At 37.4% G+C, this 18,373-nt stretch overlaps 1 protein-coding gene across 1 annotated transcript in view; it reads left to right on the top strand.

The window, feature by feature from the left end:
* Positions 1 to 18,373, top strand: part of mrpl11 (mitochondrial ribosomal protein L11) — a 389,263-nt gene that overhangs the window by 10,474 nt on the left and 360,416 nt on the right. The gene's annotated exons all lie outside the window — the stretch shown is intronic.

The following is an 18,373-nucleotide window of genomic DNA, read 5'->3' as shown; positions in this document are numbered from 1 at the left end:
TTTCTCAGCTTATTCTGTAATCACATAAAAGTGGCACTAATAAAAGCCTTTTTTACTCTGAAAATACATTATTAAATTAAACCATGCTAGATTTTGAGAAAGTAGACAGGATACCTACAATCTCATGCTGAAGTTCAAGCCCTGAAATAAGGAAGTAATGTACATCTTTTAAAGAATAATTGAAGTATGAATCACTATGGTGTGGATTAACAGAGTAACAGTCATCAGTCAGTCATTTTCCAACCTGCTATATCCTAACACAGGGTCACGGGGGTCAGCTGGAGCCAATCCCAGCCAGCACAAGGCAGGAACAAATCCCTGGGCAGGGTGCCAGCCCACCGCAGGGCACACACACACACACACACACACCAAGCACACACTGGGGACAATTTAGGATCGCCAATACACCTAACCTGCATGTCTTTGGACTGTGGGGGAAACCCAAACAGACACGGGGAGAACATGCAAACTCCACGCAGGGAGGACCCAGGGAGCGAACCCAGGTCTTCTTACTGCAAGGCAGCAGTGCTACCACTGTGCCACCCAGAGTAACAGATACTACGGATTAATAAGAGCAGATGAGATTTGGAGAAGTGACAGCATCAGTTACTGAGCTAGGTGAAACATTTGTGGTTGTTTTAGAAAAGTTCTCTGTGTCTGCAGTAGTGGTAAAGTGGAAAGAGGAGTTCAGAGGAAGGGCAACAGTCAGATTTTAATGAAAAGAATATACACAAATAAAGCTTGAACCGTTGATTGCCTGTGCTGGCCCATTTTACTGCCTTGGTGCGCTTTACGGTATTTCATGCCTGTGTAAGTTGAGTGAAATGCTGACATCACAAATGGAAATAGTGGTGGTGCACTAATAGCGTGTTGCCTCGCAGTAGGGAGACCAGCGCTTGTGTCCTGGGTCCTCTCTGCATGAAGTTTGCATGTTCTCTCCTTGTCTGTTTGGGTGTCCTCTGGGTGATCTGATTTCTTCCCTCAGTCCAAAGACAGGCAGGTTAGGAGGATTGGCGGTACTAAATAGGCCCTAGTGTGTGGTTGGGATGTGTGTGTGTGTGTGTGTGTGTGTTTGCCTTGCGATGGACTGGCACCTTGTCTTGTTCCTGCCTTGTGCCCTTTGCTGACTGGAATAGGCTCCAGCACAACCCCCCCCTCCCCCCCCCCCATCCCAATACTGTCTAGGACTAAGCAGGTTAGAAAATGACTGACTGACACACAGAAATAAAGTAAGAAAAAAATGCAAAGACAAAAAAGTTGATTTGACCATATCATGTTTATGTTAGATAAAATAGGCTATTTTATATGGGTGAATAGTAGGCATGCTTTAATTTTAAAATTGTGTAGGTATATAACAGACTAATCTTTAGTGATATTAATGCCAACTTGCTCAGAGGCGATGAATGTCATTTTGCAGTCTACCTGACTTGCTGTTGTAGGACACATTTTGAGAACCAATATTCTTGATGGTCAGGAATGCAGTTTGTGGTGGTCTACCAAGCTGCAACACAGTGAAAGCCACGGAGAAGGCTGATGCCACACACTACATCTGATTCTTGATATGGGTTAAAATGGTTATCAATAACGCATGTGCTAATGAGTTTTATGTTAGAAGGTGAATGACCCCTTTCAGAGAGATGTTGTAGGAAGTAAGAAAAATATAAATATTTGTAATATTGCTGTTGTGTTACTTTTGAATAATTAAGACAATTAGACAGATACCCTCAGCTGCAGATACAGAGGTTTCTGTATGTATTCATGTCTTGACTAAAAATCTGTTGCTTTGTATTTGCTTTTCAAGTCTTAGTTAGCCCTCTGTGTATCTACATTTATATAAAAGTCCTGTATGTTTGATTAACTGTTGTTCTAGGGGCTGTTTCATTACAGTTGAGATCGAGTTGCCATTATCCTACTATGTAATAGGCTATCCATCTTAATTCAATCAATATTTTATACAGCTCCTTTCAAAAGGTACCAACAAGTTAACTTTTTAGCCAGTTTCCACATAATATGTGGGTGAATGCACAAACGTATCTGGTATATTGACTTGTATCAACTTCATACTATTACAGATATTTTTAATAAAAACATTTTTCTGTATATTCTCTGGATTATCTGAAGTGTCCTGTGAGATTTATTATTTCAGATGTCCCCTATTATACTGGTTTAAAAATAACCCCTCATCTTTTACTGTTTTAGATGCTATGGAAACACTGAGCACAGACTGATAAGTTAGATAATGATTTTGCCCTCTGCTGCAGGATCCTACTGTTTTTTGTTCTTTCTGAGACAAAGCACCAATCTTATTTGATGCTAGTTGATAAACTGCAATTAGCACCACTTGAACAAAAATATTAATATCGGGAATGACATTTAATATCTCATTTTGTGTTGTTTACTGACTATTTCTAATTGTAATCATGATTGTTTATCATGACTCAAAAATGGCAAACTATCAATTAATTTCATTAGACCATCTGGAGAACCTCTCCCTGCTCAAGTCTGGGATATTTATTTTCCCAATTAATTAGATTAGGAAATCTGAACTAAATCATTTAACAAGTAAACAGCAGATCATCTTTGCAGCACTTTGACAATATCAGTGCTGGAATCTCATGGTTCATTTTATGCAAAAGAACACTATATGGAGCAATAAATTAAAGGGCTCCTGATCACAGGTTTTTCACTAAATGACCAGTGATTCCTGCTTCATTAGTCTGAAGGCGCCGTGTGCTGCTGCTTAACCAATTAATGAATTAGGGTGAGGTGTCTGTATCTTGAAATGTGTTAATGTTAGTGGCTTGGGTCAGAGTTATCAAGAAGAATTGTTAGTGGAAGCATCATAAACAAGAATTTGATTAAATTATGGCAGGATATCAAGCTCTTTTTTACAGCTTAAAAAGTAGTCCTGTCATTTGATTTTAGGAAATTGTAGGGTAGTGTCTTATTTACATGTATTTTGTCTCTTTACTGTTCATTATGGTGGACTATTGATGAGTGCTTCTACCCCACATTTCACTTTCTGCAGCTTGCCACCATCTTTGTAGAGTTTGTGCCCTCACATTTTTCCTGTTTGTATTAACTAACAAAAAGCATCCCAATTATGCGAATACTGACTCTGATTTAGCTCTGTGTGTCTTTGGCTGTCTCATGCAGTGGGATGGCATTCTATCCAGGGTTGGTTCATGACTTTTTCCATATACACTGGTCTACAAAAAAATATTTTTTGTTTGCTACTGGGAACTCCAGACCAACTCTCTATTAAGTTTTTACACTGATTTCATATATGAAATCGGAATTAAGCTAGCACATCAGATTTTTGAGATACACATCATTGCCATTTTGACACTCTTGAATATCAATATAATATATCAACACAATATCTAGAATTTGAACTCTGTCCCACCAAAATTGTTTGAATGTGTTTGTTCTGAAAACATACCAGAAGACGATACCAGAGACATTAAAATATATTTATGTCTATTTACCTCAATATAAAAGCGAGGTCATTGTGCTCAGAATTGTCTGAGGCAATTGCTTTTGCACTTGTACTGCACATCCAACTCTCTTTGCATGAACCAACAGTAGTCACCCGTCACTTTTGTATCTTGATGAAATCTTTCCCCAGGCTCATCTCTGACATCACTTAGATTTGGTGGAAAAAAGTCGAGGTGAGAATGTAAAAAATGCGTCTTCAGTGACATTCTGGCTCCCGTTAGCTAATATACTTTCAGCATATTCTCCACAAGCTCAGTATAATTCTCTGCTCTGTGACTGTCAAGAAAATTCTGCACAACCTGCACGAATGGGGGTTCTGATTGAGTTGTCTTCAGTTTCCTTTTGAACTCATTGTCAAGCATCAGTTCACGGATTTCAGGGCCAACAAAAACACCTTCCTTAATTTTGGCTTCACTTTTCTCAAGACCAAAATTATTTCTTAAATGCTGAAACGCATTGCCTTTACTGTCCAGTCACCCTAGTTGTCCAAGACCTGGAACATCATAACTGAAATATGGGACATGCTGGACGAAAACGGTTTTCAGATTTGGAGTCGGCAAGTGAAATTTGTTAAAGTACAGGTGAAAGAATCCCAGTAGCAAAATGCTTGTTGACCAGTGAATATAGCTAGTATGGGTGCTAGGTCCCTGCAGTGCTGTATTAGATAAGGGAGTTTCAGAAAGTCATGGATGCATGCATTTATCTTTATTATTTTTGCATATTAATTTAGCACAGTTCTATATTGAAATTTGCACAGTTGTCCTTAATTTGGATATCTTTTGATTCATAGTAATTTATGTGACTTTGAACACTAAGCATTTTATTGTTTTTGTTAAAGAAAGACATTTTGTCTGTGTAGCACATACAGTATGATACTCTGGTAATTTATAATTACTCTTGGCAGGAAATTCAATTTTAAAACCTTATTCTTTTTTTTTTAATCCAGATTTCTTTAGTGTTGACGTTAACACTTTTATAGTATTTTAGAGAAGCATCTGAATATTAAGATTTAAAAATAATTGTGTCTGAAATTAAGTTCATAATATTAAGTCAACTAACAAAACCCTAAACTTTTCATAGAGAGGCTCAGTCTCTGTAGGTTGATGTCTGAAACTGTCAACTTATCATCTTTTTAATTGGCACCAGCGCAAGGACTAAAGGACTAAACTAGTCCTGCCCAAACAGTGGTCCATGGGCCAAAATTAAACTTTAGGGATCTTTCTTGTGGCTCTCAAGGCCTCTTCTAAGAGTAACGCAAGTTTTATATTTTGTATCATGCACTGATAAAGTCCACTTGTGGCCATTTTTTATAATCTGCTTCTACAATCATTTGTAGAAGTAATTACGAGGAACACGTCAAAATGTGTAAACTTTTATGCCATAGAAGGAGCTCCACTTTAAAAAATAGTGTCAGAGTTAATACTACTTTACATTACAAAAGTAATATATAAAGTGAAACACTTTTTAAGGAGTACAACAGATGAGACACTTTGACTTAAAACATGCTCATAGTATTACAGAGCCATTGGATGAGGTATGAATTAAAAATAGGGTGACCAGACATCTTTCTGTATTTCTCTGTACAGTTCCATATGTCAGTCCTAGTGTCACTGTCTGAAGTTCTTAACACATATTATTTATTTTTAATTAAGTTTTAATTAAATTTTACTTCTGTCATATTTCAGATGTAGTAACTGAGTGCAGTAGCTTATGCATTTAAGTTATTATATGTGAGCAGTGTTAACATGAGTGAAGAATGTGAGTGTGCATTCTAATTCTGGGATTATAAAAATGTAGCAAAGAATTAAAAATGTGAAAAAATGCAATTAAACATATCAAGTATTATAAATAACCCAACTGCAGTGCTGCCCCTTCTTACCCAATCAAATCCAATTTATATTTTAAGTCACTTGTCACTTTTGTATTACTTGTGAATGTCAACTTAGTTTACCCTTTGACAACAGTGCACATGCGACTCCTTAAACTTGTTGTCCCTGACCAATACATGCTGTGAACTAAAACCTTTAAACATATGGACAAAGGAAATTAATTGTCATATGTCTGATTTTCTTTTTATTCTTTTAATCTGTTTAAATTGTATGTATAAGCCTTTTACATGCTGGTATCTCTCTTTCTAACTGCCACTGCCAATACCCAAGTGCACCCTACATAGGTACAGGCAGAACCTGTTCCACTGTCTGTATCCTCACTGACTACTGTGTTGTTAATAATAATAATAATAATAATTCTTTACATTTATATAGCACTTTTCTCACTACTCAAAGTGCTTTACATAGTGAGGGGGGAGCCACTTCAGCACCACTAATGTGTAGCATCCACTTGAATGATACGACGGCAGCCATTTTTGCTCAGTACACTCACCACACATTAACAATTAAGTGAAGTGGTGAGAAAGATAGCCAGTTAGAGACAGGGGATGAGTAGAGGACTAGAATGACTAGGCCTTGTTGGGGAATTTAGCCTGAACATCTGGAAACACCTTGCTCTTTACAAAGGATGCCCAGGGAACTTTTATGCCCACAGAGAGTCTCAGGACCTCACTTTTATGTCTCATCTAAAGAAAGGTGATATTTTTACATCACAGTGTCCCCATCGCTGCACTTGGGCATTGGGATCCAGTGTTGGCCACAGTATTTTAAAATAGAAAGCTGTAGCTAAAAAGCAATAATTCCGATTTATGCAGCAACTAAAAAAAAAAAACTTTTTGAAAGGCTGACATTTTAGTCACATAATTTATTCCTTGGCCATCAAACAGGTCTGTTACTGACACCATTTGTCTATTTACTCTTGGATTTTGACAGACCATGAAATATGTGAACATGAATGAGATAGAGACTCATGATGTGCTGATAGCACAGCGCTTACTGTGACTGTAGAATCTGATATGTGAACGGCAGTTCGTTTGGCAATGGCTGCACAAAAAGCTGCTGCCTTGGTTTTTCCCTGAATTACTTTTTGCTGCACTCTCTTCTCTGCTGAAACTTGACTGACCATGGTCTTTCTTTTGCTGGCTCATCTTCGGATGTCCTGTCTTCCGAGAATGCGGTTACTGTCACATTCCTCCCAGCTATTGATGTCAATGCCCATGTTTGCAGATATCCTTAAAGAGGAGGTGGGGGTGACCTTGTGCCCTGGTGCCAACAGACAACTCACCTTTCAAGAGATCCTTGTGTATCTTTCCATCAGACATCTAGTGGACATGACCAATTCCAGAAAAGTTAGTGTTGCATCAGCCAGGTGTAAAGACTGGGGATCCTGGCACATGTAAGGACCTCCTTGTTCGTTATATAGTCCTGCCAGCTGATGATGAGAACCCGCCTGAGGTTGAACATGTGAAGGGCATTTAATCACCTTTCCTGTATAGAGTAGAGCATCCAGGATTCACTGCCATAGAGCTGAGTGCTGAACATGCAGGCACTGTAGACAGCCCTCTTGGTATGGAGAGTGTGGGCACTAGAGGGCACTATTGCTCCTCCAACCCAACACAACAGACACAGGGCATGAGTTAAAACCACAAAGATCTTATTTTATTTGAGAAACTCTTTCCAATTGTTTCCCACCACCACTGCCACGAGTAAATATTTTATGCAACACTTTATTATTCTTCTTTCTTTGTGTGTTTCTCCTCCATTCCTCCCAGCAAGCTTCGTTCACTTACCACCCAACTCTGGCTCCTTTCTGTGTGGTCAGTCCAATCTTTTTTTATTGGCAATCCTGGAAGTGCATTAGCTCTTTTGTCCACGTAGTCTGCAAGCACTTCCAGGTCAGGCAGAAATGTCATGCCATTTGTCTCTTCCACAGCACCTCCTGGCAGCATCCACTGTACCCAACAGGGCTGCGATATCGAACTCCAAGTCCCATGGTGCCCTGTGGGTGTCTGGAACACCACTGTAAACCAGGGGAGCTGCCATGTAGCGTTTTGGGGGAGGCAGTGCCCTAAAGTAGCTGCCTTCCCCCATCCTTCCATCTTTTGGGGTGTCCTGGCCGGGTTGGGCTGCCGGCCATCTCTTACAAGAGTCAGTTTCATGTTGTTCCAGACTCTCTGAGTTAGTTTGGCAAAGGCTGAGGAAGTGCAGCCAATCCTACAGTCGATCACTGCATTTAGGCAGGGGAATGTCAGTTATTGTGGAGCCTAGGTAGATGAGCTAATGCACCACTTCAAGCTTTTGGTCGAAGATGGTGATCAAGAGTGGACTCTCGACACCTTGGCCCATTGCATTGGTCTTCTTCATACTCATGGCGAGGCCGTAGTCCGGACATGCGCCGGAGAACTAATCCATCAGTCTCTGCAGTTGCGTTTGTGAGTGGGTGGTTAATGCACTGTCGCTGGCATACAGCATGTGCTTGATGAAGACCGGCCTGACTTTGGCCTTTGATCTTAGACATTAATGGATGAACAGCTTGCGGTTAGACCAAAGATGCACTCCTCAGTAGATTCTTTTGAGGGCATGAGCATCAAAGCAAAGATGATAATGAAAAGAGTGGAGGTTTAGGACGCAGCCTTGTTTCACACCATTGCAGATGCTGAAGGCGTTAAATGATGTGCCATCAAATTGACCAACACCCTTCATATATTTGTGGAAGGATTGGAATTGGCTGAGGAGCATAAGAAGGCATCCTGTTTTGCTGAGGATCTTGAACAGATCCTCCCAACTGACAAGGTCGAAGGCTTTGGTCAGATCAATAAAGGCCAGAAAGAGTGCAGTTTTATTTTTTGGCGTCTACTCAGGACTAGCCAGGTAAAAACCTTACCCACCATGCTCAGCACAGAGATTCCCCTGTATTTGTTGTCACTTCTGTCCCCTTTGTTCTTGTACAGGGTGGAGTCCTATCCAGACCAGATACCTTCCCTGAAGGTAGTTGGTCGATGGCCTTGCTCAACTCATCTGGTATGGGCATTGCATCCGACCTCCTCCATGGATGTTTGAGTCTTGAATGCCTCCAGTGATGTGTCTCAGTCTGAATAGTGCTCCACCCACCTCTCTGTCCGCTTGCCCTTGTTTCCGATGATCTCGTCTATCACTGGCTTTAGTGGAGCTGTTTTCTGCTGTTTCAGGTTTATACAATGTCATGCAAAAGTATTCAATCCCCTTGAAAGGTGCCGAAATTTTCTGCATGATAAAAGATTTGTACACATATTTATCTGGTTATGCTGTAACAATACATTTCCAAAGTCAAAATCAACCATTTTCTGTAGATATTTATTTATTGAAGAAAAACTCAAAAGTTAGTGTTTACGTATTTAAACCTCTGTACCTTTGAAACTCCAGGTTTATACAAATTACAAATTAATCACAAACGGCACAAAGGTGGACGTAATTTGACCATAATTAAGCATAATTAGGTACTACTTGTGAGTCATTTATATCTTTCTTGGTATAAAAGCCCTCTTTGTATGGGCCATAGTCTTTGTTAGACAATCACTGTAAAAATAAAGACTTCTGCTAATGTGAGAAGCAGAGTCATTGAAAAGCAAAAACAGGAAATTGGATACAAAAAATATTAAAAGAGTTTGAATATCCCATTAAGTACTGTTGGATCCATTATCAGAAAGTGAAAAGCACCCAGACTCTTACTTGAACAGGTTGTCTCGCAAAAATAAACATCAGAGCAAGACATTGACTGGTTAGTGAGGCTGCTAAAAATCCAATTGTCATTCTGAGAAGTCTGTAGTTCTATTTGGCTAAAACTGGAGTGAAGGTGCATGTGTCCATAACTTTAAGAGCTCTCCATAAAATAGGCCTCTACGGGAGGGTAGTAAGAAAGAATACATTCCTTAAGAAGGTCCATATAAGAGCATGTATAGCATTTGGTACAAAGCATGAGAAAGACCTAGTTAAGATGTGGGAGAAGGTTTTATGGTCAGATGACACCAAAATAGAACTTTATGGCCAGACCTCAAAGAGGTATGTGTGGCATAAAACTAACACTGCCCATGCCTCAAGAAACACCATTCCTACAGTAAAATACAGAGTTGGCAGCATCATGCTATGAGGATGCTTTTCATGTGCTGGGACTGGGAATCTTGTTAGAGTTAGAGAACTTGTTCAAGTCTGCTATGAACCTTGGGGCTCGGGAGCAGATTCATCTTTCAGTATGACAATGGCTCTAAGCATAAGGCCAAAGCAACACTGGAATGGCTCAGAAACAGAAAGGTGAATGTTTTGGAATGGCCAAGTCAAAGCCATCTGTGGCACTATTTGAAAACTGCTGTCCAGAGGTGCCATCCCTCCAACCTAGAGAATTTCTATAAATTCTGCCAAGAAGAATGGATAAGAATCACTTCTGAACAATGTGCAGAACTGCTACATACTTACACCAAAAGAATTAATCTCCACAAAGTATTAATGTGTAGTGCTTGGATACTTGTGCAAACACTAACTTTTGAGTTTTTCTTCTTCAGTTAAACATCTACAGAAAATGATTTATTTTGACTTTGGAAATGTATTGTTACTTCATAAGAGTTCACATTAAAAATACTGAATGGATAAATACAGTATGTGTAGAAATCTTTTGTCGTGCAGAAAATTATGACGACTTTCATGGGGATTGTATATTTTTGCACGCCACTGTAGCCTTCATGATGTGGATGTTTCCCATGTCAGCTACAGTATGGATACTCTTGCACAACTTGCAAGTTCTGTTTTTTTTCCCCCTCTCAAAGTCATCTAGTTTATATTCATGCTGGGATATTCAGGAATTCACAAAATCCAAGGCTATTTGCAAACATCTTTGTTTTGAAAAAAATCATCTAGTTATTATGTCACTGTTTTCTCAAATTCTCTTTATTTGTTTTAATTAAATTTCAAAATTATGTACCTGAGCTTTTGTCTAATTGACATTCAAGCATTTTGACACAATTGGTTTGAAGAACACAAATGTTGTCAAGGTAACTTAAAGGGAAAACTGAATAATGACATTTCTAACTGATTAAAAAAATTGATATCTGTAGTTGCCATCCAGTACTGGCAGTAAAATAGTAACAAGCAGCTAATACTTCATTAACCAATAAACAACAATGCATGTTTTCTGTTAGAAAACATAACACTCTCAGACGTACTTAATTCATTACTGCTTTGTAGGGACCAGAGCTGGGCCCAGCAAGCCAGCCCTAAATGGGACTCACACTCCCATGGATAAAATCTGACTGCTAATTAACCCAACACACACGTTTTTTAGATGTAGAAGGTAACCTGGAGTGTGCATGCAGACACTAGGAGAACATGCAAACTTTACAGTGACAACAAACGATTGCGTAATATGAACCAAAGCCGTTCACTCCTGAGTGATTAGAGTCAAAGGTTGTTTAAGGCTCTTACGTTCTATTGAAGAAATCTTAAGAATGAAACATCTGAAGAACTCAAATGTTTACTCCAGTTGACATGGAACAGAGAGTTATGACAGCATGGATATTGTTCTTGATGCTGCATTAAACATTAGACTTAAGGTGCTGAACTGAAAATGCTTCTCCTGAAACAGCAAGACATGAATAGAATTCATACTGAAAATGACACACTAACAGTAATCCCAGAATTTATTTTCAAAACATATATCGGTAAAACATTAGTTTAGGCACTGCAAAAATGTATCTACTGTATTACTCATATACCACTATGTAACAAGACCTTAACAAGCACTTCTTTGGTCTTGATAATACTTACAAAGCATCAGTAAAGTGTTTCTCTATTTTTGCAATGTGACCTCATAACAGAACTTCACTTTGGAGTGGTCGGTAATGGCTTAACTGAGATGCATTTCACTTGATATTATATATTTAGCTTAAGGGCTCATTTATACTTCATGCTCAGAATGTGTATGTGCATGCATCATGGCTGCCACGTGTTCCCAGCGTTCATTTGACGCATTCTCTAAGCACGTCCTCAGAAATTAACGCGACGTGTGCGCAAGTTGCAGTACCAGCAAAAAGTCAGGGGGCGCAGTGTGATAAAAGTTGGAATGTGACGTCTGAGTCTTTGTTTATTATTCATATTTGAAAGCCGCTTTGAGGATCCTCTGGGATCGATGTGCACGCTTCGATGTTTGATGTGGTGAAGTAAAATGCCAACATACAAATGCATTCATGGTGCTTTTATATTCAAGCGTTGCATATTCCTTGTCGTAATGACACTATACGTTTTAAAAGTCTCACGTTTCATCTTTTGTGCCGTCTTTTTTTTTTGCAGCTTCACAACAGCAACATAATGTACAGCACTGTATTTGAGCCGCAGATAAAAAAAATTAAGGACACAGTGAAAAGGTGTATTTTGTGATTAAAGTGGACATTTCAGCTTTAATCTCGAAATGTCCACTTTAACCTCGTAGTTTACTTTATCATTAAAGCAGACTGTAAACGTCATCCCAGTTCTTAATCGCTACGAGATTCTAGGGCTTCCACCTGACCTGACAGCAGTGACAAACAGTAATAGATCACCACACAGAACACATTAAATTTATGATATTCCAACTCTCTGTGCATTTAGAATACTTAGATTTATACTTGATATCACTTTCATGATGAAATGCATTAAAGTATTTGTTACATTTTACAGATAAATTGTTAATTTCATTTAAATAATGAATACTCTTAATAATTACATACATGGGGATGACACTGTGGCGGAATGGTAGCGCTGCTGTCTTGCAGGGAGTCATGTCGCTGGTGTTCCCTGCCTGGAGTTTACATGTTTTCCTGCTGGTTTTCCACATTGTGCTCGGGTTTCCTTCCAAAGATATGCAGATTTGGTGACACTAAAATAACGTTAGTGTATGTGAGTGCTTGTATTCACCTTGCAATGAGCTGATGCCCCGTCCAGGGATTATTTCTGCCTTGTGTCCGAAGCTAACTGGAATGGGCACATTTCTGGATTAATGGATTTAATCATTAAGCATCCTTTTCAGAGATATTGCGGTAAGGTGTCATCGGAATTTAATGGGTGTTCGAGGCAATTCACAACACAGTGAAGCCGAACCTGTTCTCACAGTGATATCTTGCACTGCCACCTGGTGGATTCTTCCAGATTTATGTAAAGTATATGCGCAAGTATAAACAGTAAAACGCTTGCGTAGCAGGAGCGTCTGCTGGAGCATGTGTCGCGTTGCATGAAGTATAAACCTGGCCTAAGACTTGTGAATCCTTCATACTAACAAGTAATTTTATCATCATGGCAACATACCACAGTGCACACAGATGAATAACTGATCTTCTGATGTTTTAGAAGCATTATGAAGGCAAAAAGAAGCCTAAAGTAAGGTCTTGTTACATATGAGTAAATGACATTTCTGTAGTACCTAAACTAAAGTGTTACCCAAATCTCATTTAAACTTGTTCAATAGATATGTCTGCTGCTTCTCAGGTTTTTTTAGATGTAGGTAACTCTATACTGGAGTAATGCCAGAATAGTAATGGATAGGGTTCAAATCAAAGCATATTTTATTTGTCACATGCAACTTACACATCTGGGGAATTGCTGAGCTACAAGTTAGCCATTAGATGAACTGTATTAGAAAGGTATTTTAAGATATTTAATTTTTTATAGCCTTTTTTCAGTATCTTGATATTTTATTTCTCTTTCACCATCTTTCAGTATTTATTTTCCTCTAATCTATGAACCCTGTCTATTCTGACCATTTGGTGTGTTGTGGGCAATGGGTTTCATGTAAAGGTACACCCTGGTTGTGTCCTGTGCTGCCTTTGTTAATAGACTTCTGGTGAACGTGGAGCTTTACTTTATCCAAGAATATAACGGAATGCTGTGTTAGGTTTCTTTATCTTAACTACACCTCTTTATAAAGGGGTGGTCATACTTTGAGCTCTCTTTGGAATAGGTGGAGAGTGCAAAAAGCCTGGAGGATAATTAAAGGTTAAAGTTCCACAACAGTCTCTGTTTTCAGAGAGCTCTGTTGAAATTGTTAGCCAAATATTAATGGCATTGAAAGAAAATAACAAAGTGTCACATTCTTGAAGACTCAGTTAGCATTTTTACAATTTATAAAAACTTTTAAATTTACTTGCTTTTAAAGACCCCAGGGTACAATAGGGAAAGGATCTTTCACTTAATATTTCAGAAAAGCAGTGGAAGACAGCCATGCACAGAATACTCTCTAGCTTAATATGCGCAAATCATTCGATTGTTCAACTTAAAATCTTCCATTGAGTGCATTTATGTCATTTAAAACTATCGAAAATGTTTCCAGGGCAAGATTCAACCTGTGAATGTTGCAATCGAGCTCCAGCCTTACTGGGCCAAGTGTTTTCGGAGTGCACCAAATTAATAACATTTTCGACAAACATCTTTAAATGCCTATCAGACAGCCTTGGTGTCACAATCACTCTTAACCCATTAACAGCTGTGTTTGGTGTACTCCCAGATGAGCTTAAAGTGGAGAGAGACAAACAAATCATAATTGCCTTTACCTCACTACTAGCACATATATTTATCTTGCTCAACTGGAATCCCATCCCACCACTTTTAAGTCAATGGGTAAATGATTTCCTATACTAATTGAAATTGGAGAAAATCAAATTCTCACTCAGAGGATCAGTTCAAAACTTTTTTTTTTTAAATATGGCAGGATCTAATCAATAACATTTTAGAATAAGCTTCTATATCAGAGAAAAGTATATTTTTCCTTCCTTGAGGCTTTTAAAGATTTGCTCCGATTGTTGATTCTGCTCTCTTTCTTTTGACTGGGGGTTGAATTTTGGTTTTGTCAAGTGTCTTGATTGTATGGATTGTTATTTGCTTTTGATTAAAATCAATAGAAAACGAAAGAAAATAACAATTAAAGTTTCACATTCCCATTGAAGCATAAATGCAGTAGTAGCCTATTCCAAAAATTAGGGATGCTCCGATCAGTCAGCATCTGATCTAAATCGGTCGATTTTTACTAAATAAGACTTGATTGGTAAATTGGCTGATCACAAAACTAATCTTTTCACCCCCTGCTTTTCTAAGCTTTGTGGTAATTTTGCTGCAGTGCTCCTTTATGCAAAGTATTACGGTAGTTGAACCAGCGTGCATCTCCCTCTTTTTTTTTTTGCAGCAAACTTCCTGCACTGTAAACAAAGAGCAGTCAAGGCTTGTTTTAAAGTAATTTTATTTATTTTAGTATTTTATGGTCACTGAACAATATGCCTGCTGAAATTAATTTTGTTAATAAAAAATAAACAGTTAACACCTGTGGTCTATAGTTTAATTATAAAAATATCAAAGGTAACACTTTAATATCGAACATAAAGCTTCTTTGCATCTGGTTATGCAGGAGCCTAGTGTAAAACATTAAAGGGATAAAGAAAAAAAAAAAAAAAACTGAATTGGTATTGGAATCAGCCAATCAGTTTGTGAATTTCCCATTGGGATTAATAAAGTATCTATCTATCTATCTATCTATCTATCTATCTATCTATCTATCTATCTATCTATCTATCAATCAAGTAATGCAAAGTCAGTGATCGGTATTGGCCTTAAAAAAAACCTGATCGGAGTATCCCTACCAAAATTGTAAGGTTTTGCAACTTATCTTAACTCCTTGAGTTTCATTCTCTATTCTAGGATTATATTTGGCCTAACATTTTTTACAATTACATTGACAAAAATTTGCTTATTCCTTCAGATTATTATAGCTTGGATAAATGACAAAATTAAAATGTCTAAAGACTTAACCTGGATTGAACGTTTTCACTGTTAATAAATATGACAGGATTTTATAGTCAATACAGATAATAGATGACTGAATAGCACCCTTCAAACTGCATCTTAATTCTTCTAGAGCTGATTTAATATTTAGCCATTTTCAGTCCCCCACCTCCCAATTTATCTTGGTTATAGAGAGTTTCTAACAATTTTATGAGTATGAACTATAAGTAGAGCCTTTTAGATCAAAGGATCACTGTGACAGCACTACTTCTGGGTCTAAATCCTCAAGCAAATGAGCTGTATTCATGTCTTAGTACATGAAAAACTCCCTGACCCTTGGTTGCCAATGTAAAAGAGAGTTCAGTTTCATAGAATAATAACTGGGCTTTTAGCCTTACGATATTGTAGAGTGTTCTAATGTATGCTTCAACAAACATAATAATTACTTGTTTATTATACAGAAGTGGAAAATGCTAGTCAATTACTTCTTCATTTGTTCTTGTTTTCATTTAAAGACATTTCTGAAAAATTTTATTTCATCAAAAGAGCATGTGAAACTTGTCTTTCTCAAACTTTCCATGTAAGATTTCTTTTTCCCTCGGATATGTAAAAGTACCTTCTAAATATGTTTTATTAGCATTACAAATAGTAATGTAATTGAACTTTAATCTTGTGTTTGACTTTATAATATATTAAGATACAATTATGTGTTCGTTTTAGACCAAAATAGTTATTAAATTTCAGCATTTAGGTTATTCCAAATAAGGCTTAAGGCCCAACTAAAAAGGGGAAATTGTGGTGATTTTATTAAAAGCTATGTCCTTAATAAATAATCTAAAAGACCCATCTTTTTTCCTACAAAAATGAAAGAGAAAACTGTGACAAAACCAATCTTCAAGATTTCCTTTCATATATGACATCAAATGTTTCATGCTTGATTAAAAACAGATGAAAATATTCTTTTTATATTTTTCAACTTTCATTCCCTTTTTTCTACTCAAATTAGTCTACATATTTTAATGTTGTAAATGAAGGGCGATAGGCCAAAACATGAATAACTGAGTTATTTGAATTCCATAACTTTTGAAACCTTCCATTATCTGGAATTAATAAAAGGTTTTAAATCTGTTTCTTTAAAATCATAGAGAAAATTTAAATGCGGAAGAAAGGAAAAGAAAACGGTGAGGAATACTATCAGAATTCCATTGCATTTTGTTGATTTGCAATAAGCTGAGACTGACACACACATGCGTGCTCACTGTTGCAAAGAACAGTTGCCACAACAGCGCTTGATCAGTAAATTGAAGTGATGTATGCTATTTTCATTTCATGTATAGAAAACAAAGATTTTGTTTCAAAAAGAATTGGGAGCACTGAGTGAGATCTTCTGTTCATCCCTAAGAGCAGTCTGGCTAATGGCAGCTATAAAATGTTCCCTTTCATTTGCCCTTGGTACAGAAAAATCTGACTCATTTTCTTTTATTAATGTTCTACATTGTAATGCTCTCATCTTGTTGCTTCATTGGGCAGGTCACATTTTTTAAAGTGCTGAGTTAACTAAAGTAATTCCTTGCCTGGTTTATAATACTATCCTGTGCTTTGCTTCTCTGTGTGCTGCTAGCATCCTATACCTTTGCAGTAAGTGCGTGATATTAAAGTGGAATAATTCTCCTGTTCACCAATCTAATATGATCCTGCATTTAATTAGACCAAACAGCAGTGCTACTCTTGTAACCTCAATATAGTCAATTCCAAATTATAAAGGCAGGAAAAGGCTTCCTCCAGTGTTCTTTTAATAATATTTATTAAATATTATTAAATACCAGTGCTTTAAAATGCACTGGTGAGGCCTCATCTGGAATACTGTGTACAGGTTTAGTCTCCAGGCTGCAAGAAGAACATAGCAGCTCTAGAAAAGGTCCAGAGAAGAGCGACTAGGCTGATTTCAGGGCTAAAGGGGATGAGTAATGAAGAAAGATTAAAAGAGCTGAGCCTTTTCAGTTTAAGCAAAAGAAGATTAAGATGTGACATGATTGAAGTGTTTAAAATTATGAAGGGATTTAGTACAGTGGATCAAGACTGTTATTTTAAAATGAGTTCATCAAGAACACGTGGGCATAGCTGGAAACTTGTTAAGGGTAAATTTTGTACAAACATTGGGAAGTTTTTCTTTACACAGAGAACCACAGATACTGGAAATAAGATACCAAGTAGTGTGGTAGACAATAAGACTTTAGGAACTTTCAAAACTAGACTTGATGTTTTTTTAGAAGAATTAAGTAGATAGGGCTGATGAGCTTTGTTGGGCTGAATGGCCTGTTCTAGTCTAGATTGTTGAAATGTTCTAATATTTCTGTTTCAGCTGTGACAGTGAAGAAAAAAATATTAGTCTTATTACTATTACTTATTATTTGGATGATGCTTTTATTCAAGGGGACTTGCAACATTTGAGAAATACAATTGGTTACATTTCTTATATTATTACAACTGGATCATAGGCAGGTGAAGTGACTTGCTCATGGTCACACAACGTCACCTGGATTCAAACTCACGACCTCAGGGTTTTAAGTGCACACCTTAATCACTATGCCACACTGCCTACCAAAAACTTGTACAAATGTGAATGAACATTTTTGACGTATTTGTGAACAGAAAAGAATGCCCCAGCTGGAGACAACCATTAAAAAAATGTTTTTTATTAAGGTGTGAGTTACAGCTTAAGAAATTTCAGTTAAGTGTATGATAGACACCTTTGTCATTTTCCTCTTAGGTAAATACAAAAATTCTAATTGGTAAGAAAACAATATTTTTTTGCTTAAAAACCTTTCAATCTTGGCAGTTAAAAACAACTGGAGTGAAGACGTCTTTTGGCCCTGTTAGCAGATGTGTGCACATCTTTTCTTCTTCTTTTTTATCTGTCATCTGTTTTTTGCTTTGCACTTTTTCATATGCTGGCATCTGGTTATTTATACACAGAAGTCTTGGCAGTAGTCATAACCTAGAGCATTATTTCAGTAATTGAGTGTTTTCATTTCAATGGACAGGTCCAAATTAATGTGTAATTTATTTTCAGGGTTAATAATACGCTTGTGAATTTAACCACCTCCAATACTGAAAAAAAATCCTGAGGAAAAACATCACATTTTGATTTAAATGTAAAGAAAATACAATAAGTCCTCTCTGCATCATCTTTTTTTTCTGTTCTACAGTAAATTACT

Source organism: Erpetoichthys calabaricus, chromosome 1, assembly GCF_900747795.2.
Source record: "Erpetoichthys calabaricus chromosome 1, fErpCal1.3, whole genome shotgun sequence".
NCBI lineage: Eukaryota > Metazoa > Chordata > Cladistia > Polypteriformes > Polypteridae > Erpetoichthys > Erpetoichthys calabaricus.
This window is presented reverse-complemented; position numbering and strand designations above follow the sequence as displayed.